Genomic DNA, 9,571 nt, shown 5'->3' with positions numbered 1-9,571 from the left:
AGCACTTGACCAATATATAACCCTCCAATTGAGCAAGGTATTATGAAACTTCCGGGGTCGCGCATTTTTTGTGGAATAATGGTTTTTGCTTTTTGCATCAATGCCACCGTTGCGAACTTACCAGTGTTTCTCTTCTTCATTACCATGTCCTTCAGAAACTTCGCATACTTTGGCATTTGCTCAATCGCTTCAATGAAAGGAATGTTTATATGCAACTATTTCAGCATATCCATGAAGCGTTGATACTGCACTTCATCATTTTTCTTCTTTTTAAGTCTCTGGGGGAATGGTGGCAGTTGTATTTTCACGGTTCCCTGTTCTTTTGGCTTTGAAGTGGACACAATTTCTAGTTCCATCGCCTTCTTTTCTTCTGTTTCTTCCTGAGTCAATGGGGTCTGTGGTTTCATCGTAATGGGAGCAGTTCTACTCAGCTTCTTCTTCTCCTCCACCATAGTATTTTCGCTTCGCAACGTCACAACTTGACATTGCTCTTTTCCTGTACCCTCTGGGTTGCGAGGAGTTCTGTTAAACTCGGCAGTGCCCCTTGCGGTCTATTCTTGAGTTCGCCCACAATCTGTTCTATCTGAATTTCAAGATTGTGGATGGACATCGTTTGATTCTGAAGCATTATTTCATTCTTTTCAATATATTGCTTCAGTAAATTCTCCAAATAAGAAGATTGCGGTGCCTGCGAACTGCTGGCTTGATTTTTCGTTTGAACGTTTGTTCGAGGGAAAAATCCTGGTAGCCCTTCTTTTTGTGCCAATGGTTGAAAATTTTGTTGTTGATTTTTCCACATGAAGTTAGGGTGGTCTCTCTACCCAGGATTGTACGTATTAAAAAAAGGATTATTCTTCATAAAATAGATAGACTATGGGTTCCTCGGGCATTCTTCCATTGGATGGCCTTCACCGCAAATAGCACAACTTGTGCTCGTTTGGTTGATTGCGTTGACTTGCCCACTATGCGTTCTTGGGCTGTTGATTGTGATTCCTTGTATCAAATTCATCATCGCAGTCATTTGGTTTTGAAGGGATGCGATGGCCCCTTTATTTGCGTCACTGTCATTCATTCTCACTCTTTGATCTCTTTCTCTCCACTCTTCCTGATTTTTCAAAATGCGATCAAGTATGGTCCTGTCTCTTATACACATCTAGATGTGTATAAGAGACAGCTGGTCACTCTCCCTCCAATCTTCATGATTTTTCAAAATGCGATCAAGTATGGTCTTAGCCTCATTGTAAGTTTTATCAAGCAGACCTCTAGCTGCTGCTGCATTGGCAACCGTCTGCGATGCAGGGTTCAATCCGTGATAGAAAATTTCCATCTGTAAACAATCTGGTAAGCCATTATTCGGGCAATCTATTACCAGCCTCTTAAACCTCGCCCAGGCGTCACTGAGTGATTCGTCAATATCCTGTTCAAAATTAGTGATCAACTTCCTCCTTCTGGCATTCTCCGTCGGGGGGAAGTACTTCTTCATGAACTTCTCAACTACTTGTTCCCATGATGTAATCTCCCCTGGTTCGAGAGAATAAGCCCATTTTCGTGCCTGGTCACACAACGAAAATGGGAATAGTGTTAATCGAACCTCTTCAGCGAAGATTTTTGGGAACACGAACGTATTGCAGATCTCAATGAAACTCCGGAGGTGGCCATGCGAATCCTCGCCACGACTACCGCCAAACTGTCTGGCAGTTTGAATCATCTGCAACATCACCAGTTTCATCTCGAACCTCAATTCATCAAGAGCTGGCCTCATGATTCCTGGTGAAAAATCATAAAGGTTGGGCGACGCATAGTCCCGGATGGGCCTATTGCGGTTGTTCGCCAATAGAATAGGGTTCGCCATGATATTATTTGCATTTGGTGCTTTGTTTTCTGGTTGCTCCGCCATGTTTGGATCTTTCTCTTGTTGTTATTGTTGGTGGCTATTTCTTCTTCTTCTTCGAAAAGTTCTCTCAATCTCTGGGTCGTAAATGGGCTCAGGATTTTGTCCTTCGCTCATACGACGCCTGCTTCTTCCCTTGCCTAAGGAGAAGCAGTGCACAGAGAAGGAGAGTCTGCAAAGAAAATAAAAAACTTATCGTAGCACAATGTATTGCCGTAGTCCCCGACAACGGCACCAAAAACTTAATGCATGGTTAATGCGATGAAATAACGAAGTATAATGCGATGGAGGAGTATGCGTTGTGCATGCAAGTTTTCTTAGCAAGATCCAAGTATAAATCCTACTAAGTTGCCTGGTAAGCCAGGGTTGAACACAGGGACTAAGGAAACAGTATGCGATGGTAACTTCAATTCTCTTTGCGGTGACAAATAAAACAATGCCTTGGTTGGTATGTTGTTTAAGGTATGAAGTCTATGCGGCAGAATTGAGGAAAAAGTTAATAACACGAAAGTACAATGAGTATGCAAGGGAACGGGTTGAGAAGGGATTTAGCTAACACTTCCTAAGATTGCGTTCACGTTATGCGATCATGCTACACACATATGACAGCAAGTCATCTATCAATGCAAATGTTATAGCTCTAGTTTTAGAATGCATGCGATGTATGTGATGATGTCTATAGGACTTATGTCTAAGCCTCTATTCTTATATATGCGATGATGAATGACATACACATACACAAGGCGACCACATACTATCATAACCTATTTCTAGAGTGCATGAGATGCATGTTAGCAAACACAGCTTATCTCTAAGTCTCTACCTCTTGTTTATGCAGATCTAATCTTGCTTTCTCAAGTCTAGATTCTAACCTAACTCTCTCAACTCTTAGGTTCTTTCTTTAGACTCTCTCTCGAGTAGCTCTAAAGGGGTGATGGACACAACATAAGACAAGATGATCGCATGCAATGAAGATCTTAGGTCATGCTAGCTAAATGCTTCTCAACCCATTCGAAAGTTTAGTTACTCATGCGTAATGTAATGAGAGTAAACAGATGTAGAAATGCAAGTTTCATTCTATAAACGAAATCGAAATACAGAATGACAATGAGAAATAAAGATAAGGAGCCTGGTAGCAATTTCTTGCTTCCCAAGACTTTTACACTGTTTTTCTTTACTCTGCTCAAAGAATATTCTTGCTTTCGCAAGAGTCGGCCCTCTCTCTGTTTTCCACGCTCCCTGGCACTCTCTCGAGCTGACTAGGACGATCTTTTGGCATCTTCTCTCTTCTCTCACCTCTGCCTTCTAAGTAAATGCTAACTATCTTCTATGTGGTGAACTCGCTATATGGCTTAGTTGGAATAGAACCAAACCAAACTCCTTTAATGAAGGTGGCCTTCAGTATTTATAGAGCTTCAGGGTGAAGAGCTTTTTCTCTCAAATGATTGTACTGATGGGATGTCATTAATTCTCTGTCTGATGCGCCGAATAATTGTCCCCGAAAATTTGAGTGTACTTGCTACAGTGTGTCGTTAACGACTTGTCAACTTAATTCAGAATCGATCGTCGTCAGCTTTCTGTCCCATCATGATTTATTAAGCTTTCACTTTAATGTGCCAGCTCTATGCAACCACCTTCTTGAGCATATTTTTGCGAACGCAAACGATCGCATAGCCTTGCGGTCGCAATCTCTTAATGTGCTCGGATGCTAATTTCCTTGGATCGCACTTCCGCCTTACGCCAACACATTTTCCTACACAAAATACATACATTAGCTGCTTTAATGCGATGGACGCATGCGATCGCAATGTTTTAAACTTAATGCTTTTGGACGCAATTTTATATATTTTTACCGTCGCAATCCTTCATTGTTTTATATATTTCTGCTATAATAACGTGTATTTCTGTCCGTTATCATCTACTTGCCCCAACATTGAGGAAGTAGTGAATTCCTTCTTGTGTAGTTGTGTTCCCAGCTCCCCAATCAAACAAATCTCCAAAATAGTAGGCTTATTGAGTCGGCAATCTAGCCACTCTCACCCATACAAATCAAAGGATCGTCTTCAATAAATTTCCACTAATTCCTTGCAAGTTCCACGAAATTGATCTTCAATCTCTTCAGTAGACTACTAATAGTGTCTTCTCTACTAATCTCAGCCTTGGATTGAGTGGTGGAACTCCAAATTAAGAGGAAATTTTAAGGTGGATTGGAGAGCGTTTGCTGAAAACTATTTTCTACAGTTGTTTTCTCAAAAACAGATTGTTCATCTCTAAGTTTAGAGAATTTGAAGTATTTATTCAACTCTATCATGCAAGCACTTCATCATTAAGCATTTTGACACTTCAAAATGCATTAACAAAATGGGCTAGGTGTTTGAAGATGGGTAAATCCACCCACAATTGCAAAAAAAAAAAAAAAAAAAAAAAAAAACATAATTCCACTTTGAACATAAATTTCTAATTTATTTAATTTAATTTTAAACAAAATTAAATTAAGTGCATATTCAATTTCTACAATTGAATTTAAAATTGAAATTTTATTTGATTTTAAATAATTAATTAAACAAATTTAATTAATTTAAATAACAATAATTTAATATCAAATATTAAATTAATAAAACACCTTATTCAAACATGAATCTTATTCAGGTAAGCAATATTTAAATCATTATTTAAATATATCAAACTCTTTAAATACGTTTAATTTCAATAAATTTAAACGTTTAATTATATCAAATATAATTATCCAAACCCTAAAATTGAATTTAAACATTTCAAATTCACTCAATATTCTAATCCAAGGTTCAATCTTACGAGCTAATAGAGAGAACTTATGGACCTACAGATCATGAGCTCCAACGATTTTAGATTAATTGGTTAAACTCTTTAAACCGAATTAATCAATATTCATTAATTACCGAGACATACCACTATAGCTTAGTAGTTGCACTCTCCTCACTGTAGATATATTTTTGTCCACTTGATTTAACCATAATTAGTAAGTCTATTTTTCACAGGTCGTTCGTATTTACAGCTAAGTCAAAATTATCATTTTACCCCTGTAAATACTTCTTGCTCCTTAAGGCTCCACTGATTCTCTATTGAACAATTAATTTATAGTCCAATTAATAAACCATATCCCTCTATGTCATGACCAGGAATGAGTACTTAAAGAACAACCTATCTACTAACCTTAAGATGGGTAGGAGTGAATTCCATCTTGCAAGACTATGTCCCCAGCTATCTATCGGGTTTTATCCCCAAAATGGGAGGCTTATTGAGCAGTAATGTTGAACCACTCTCACTTATGCAGATCAAAGGATAATCTCGAATAAATAGGAGTTCATACTTAACTCAGGATAAGATCGAGTTACCTTAGGCCATCGATTTGAAATAGTCAGTTTTAACAGTAAACGATTGTTATAAAGAAAAGTGAGTATTTCATGGTCCGGTCTTATACAAACGTTTTTTGCATAGGATGCCCCACTCGCATGTCTCCACATGAATGATTTTGGGATCACATTGTTTGTATCAATATAAAAAGTGGGTCGTAGCCATATTGTCCCCAGGATGAGGTACCCAATCTCATCCATATACTTATAGACCTTTTTGGCTATATACTAAAACTTGATCCTCTTTTATGTCTCTACATAAAGTGAAAGTATTCATACTATAGTCATGAGTTTATTTATTGGATTTTATAACAAAATGCAATTTCAATAACACTTTTATTGAATGAAATCTCAATAATACTTCTATTGCAAAATAAAATATGTTCAAAAATTACAAACTGCGAGTTTTAAGACATTCCCAACACGTTGCAATGCTATTGTCGAGCGTCCCAACACTGGACCTTCTGTACTACAACGTAAAGGACAGCATTGCAATGCTATCCCTTTACGCTCTAGTACATAATGCATGATTCTACTTCATTCTGAGTCCGATCTTGCTCCAAATTGCATCAATCTCCTCAATAACACTTGCTTCACGGTCGACACGAACTTACAGACTCAGTAACAAGAATTAAATGCCCAAAACAATAGGCCCTTACAACTTTAATCAAATTAAAACAGTAAATCTAAGTGCCAAAACTTGAAATTATCCATTTTTGTAAACCAACATTCACAAAGCAGTTAACACCCTCCATTTCTCTAATTTTCGTTTCCAAAAAGAAATACAGAGACACAAACTAGCTCTGATTAAAATGCATAATATATAATTAGTTATATATTATGCATTTCAATCATATTAAAATGCAATTCTCTCTTATAACTTACAATTTTAATATGAATCTCATTCACATTATTTTTAACCTATAGTATTTATACGAATCTTATTCTTATAAATAATATTTGAATCGTATTCAAATATTTATCTCTCACATATTATATAGTTTTAATTATAAATCATATTTATAATCAACTATATATTAGAATGTATCAACATACATTATACTTTTTATTATTCATATTAATATAATTAACACCTTTAATTTCCTTAAATAATTTGAACAATTCAAACTATTTAAAAAAACAATTATCCCTTATTTTACCCTTAGTGAGCTAGCAAAGGAACCTTATGGATCTATAGATTAGAAGCTCCAATGATATGAGATTAATTAATTAAACTCCTTAATTAAATTAATCAAAATTCATTAGCTGTTGATTACTCCATTAAAGATCGATAGCTACACTCTTCGCATTGTATATATATTTCAGTGTCCATGGATATAAGTAATCAATAGTAAGTTGATCCTTCACAAATTACTCGTAACTACAGCTGGATCAAATTATCGTTTTTACCCCTATAGTTACATCTAACTTCTTAAGTACCATTGATTCCTCTAATGAACAATGAGTTATAGTCTAACTATAAATTATACCCCTCTCTGGCCAGTGAGAGGGTAAGGTGCCTCATTGTTCAAGACCCTGAATTAGCCCTTAAGGGAGCACTTCATCTGAGCGGAAGCAGATCGTTCTAAATACATTGTGACAGAATTTCCACATGTACAATCTAACATATAAGTTATGCAATAAACAACAAATTATCGGCATGCTTTAAACAATAAGTAACAAGAGAAATACGTACCAGTTGAAGAACCTTTCTTCACTGAAAACTCGCTCTCTCCAAAGGGATTGCTTCTCTCGCTCCCGCTGGAACGTCCAAGCAATCGTTCACCAAAGACCACCGGTTGTCTAGTCACGAACGACCTCCATATGAACAGAAGAAGGGGGATGACACCATCACTTAGAATCCTCGATATTCTCGGTGTGAGAATCCAAAGAGTGGGCTCTATTGGAATTTGGTAGAGGGGAGGAGGATATAAAGATTGTATACAACGACCAAGCAAGTGGAAGAAGGCTTATTCTATTGTATAGACAATGCTTGATCGTTTAGAAGATGGTACACGATCGTGTAGTAAATAGGCTGCGATCGTATAGACGATCGTTTAGTAAACGCTCTGTGCTAGACAATCATTTAGAAAAACTTAGGTGATCATTTAGAAATAGGCGCACGTGTATACGATTGTGTAGTAACTTCGAGCTATCGTATAGTCTCTCAGTTTGCTATGCGATGGACAATATACACTATGCATGAGCGAATTACGTGATCTCTTGCAAAATGAAAACGATTTTCATTTTATTCTTTAGTTACAAAAACTGAATGAAACTTCCCACTATCACACGGTTACGGAGAAAACGGCAGGCACAATTATCCCATAATTGTCCAATTAAGAATAATAAATATAATCATATTATATTCATTAACCTAAGGTTTAATATCACATATAAACCATAGTGTTTTCTCCTCCACTAGATATAAATCATATTTATATCCATTTTCCTCTAATTAATGTATCTCATACATAAGGTCAATCATATCAAATATAATTAACCAGTTGAATCATATCATATATAATTGAACTCCCTCTTGTCAATTTGAACATTTCAAAATGACTCAAAAACTGATTCTCAACTTGAATCCATTGAGCTACCAAGGGGACCTTATGGACCTATGGCTCAAAGCTCCAATGGTACGTGAATAAATGACTAAACTCTTTAGCCACGAGATCCACTATCCGTTAACTGCCAGACATTCCACTAAAGATCGACAGTTAAACTCTTCTTACCACAGATACATTTATGTGTCCATCGAATATAACCAATCAACAATATAATAACCCTTCATAGATGCTTGTAAGTACAACTGAGCCAATTTACCGTTTTGCCCCTGTAGTTACATCTAACTCCTTAAGTACCACTGATCCCTCTAATGAACAATACAACATAGTTCTACTATGTGTAGACACCTCTCGGGCCATGAGAAGATGTGTGGCACCACATCGTTCAAGCCCCAGGATTAACCCTTAGGGGAGCAATCTATCTACTTACCCCTGCTTTGGGGAAGAAGTGAATTCCATCTTGTGTAGCTGAGTTCCCAGCTCCCAAATCAGACGAATCCCCAAAGTGGTAGTTTGAGTCGACGATCAGGCCACTCACACCCATGTAAATCAAAGGACCACCCTCAAAGGCAGGAGTTTCCAACTCACTCAAGATTGAGGTCATGTTACCTATGGTCATCCTAGTGAAGTGAAGTCTTTGTCATGAACGATATTATATAATGAGACGTTAACAGTTCGTGGTTAAGTCTTATACAAACTCTTTGTATAGGATGCCCCCGCTCGCATGTTCCCACATGAATGATCAAGATCAGACCATCTGTAGCAAGTCACAACACTTGTAACTATTCTACAAAGCGGGCCGCATCCGTAGCGTTATCAGGATAAGGTTTCCCTCCTATATCCATATACTACAAACCATTTTGGTTATCACTTAAGACATGATCCACTTGTATGTCTTCACATACATGCTTAAGTTACATAATGACAACCAGGAATTTTAGTTTATTGGTTTGTGGTAAAGCAAATAAAACATCCAATGTACAAAGACAATAAGTGAAGAAAATATCATATATTATAAATCATAAGCATTTGTTCAAAACTGTGTTTACAAACTACATGACACGAGAGTTTAGGGCATCATCCCCAATATATAGATCAAAGGATTGCCAGCCTAGTCAGAAGTTCACAACTCAGGATTAAGGTCAAGTTACCTATGGTCATCCTAGTAAAATGTAAGTCTCTTCAAGTAACGGTGTTAAAAAGAGAGACTAATCATTTCGTAGTTCGGTCTTATACAAACTCTTTATATAAGATATCCCCACTCACATGTCTCCACATGAACGATCAGGATTAGATCATTTATAACACTTTACAACAATTGTACGAGTTGCAATGTGGGTTGCATCTATCAAGCCTTATCCCGTGTACTACAAACCATTTAGGTTATTACTTAAACATATTCCACTTGTATGTCAATCACATACATGTTTAAGTTACATTAAATAACCTTGGATCTTAGTGTATTAGATTTGAGTTAATGCAGACTAAATGTCAAATAAAATAACACTTTATTATATTAAATAACTAACGTGTGAAAATAATTTATAAACTATGAAAACCATGAGATTTAGGGCATCAAACCCCATCAGAAGCAAAATTTAGTGTTTTATCACTTGAAATTTGTGAAGGTATGTGGATTATTGAAGAATTGAAATTATCTTAAAAGGATCCTATATGGATCTATTGTGGTAGCAAGGCTGCCATTGCCATGACTCATA

General features: G+C 36.7%; 1 non-coding gene across 1 annotated transcript; it reads left to right on the top strand.

The window, feature by feature from the left end:
- The first annotated feature begins 1,343 nt into the window (after positions 1 to 1,343).
- On the top strand, positions 1,344 to 1,450 carry LOC120080666. Its single transcript, XR_005482616.1, has one exon. It is a non-coding gene; the product is annotated as a small nucleolar RNA R71 (small nucleolar RNA).
- Positions 1,451 to 9,571: the final 8,121 nt, after the last annotated feature.

This window comes from Benincasa hispida, chromosome 6 (genome assembly GCF_009727055.1).
Source record: "Benincasa hispida cultivar B227 chromosome 6, ASM972705v1, whole genome shotgun sequence".
Taxonomy (NCBI): domain Eukaryota; kingdom Viridiplantae; phylum Streptophyta; class Magnoliopsida; order Cucurbitales; family Cucurbitaceae; genus Benincasa; species Benincasa hispida.
This window is presented reverse-complemented; position numbering and strand designations above follow the sequence as displayed.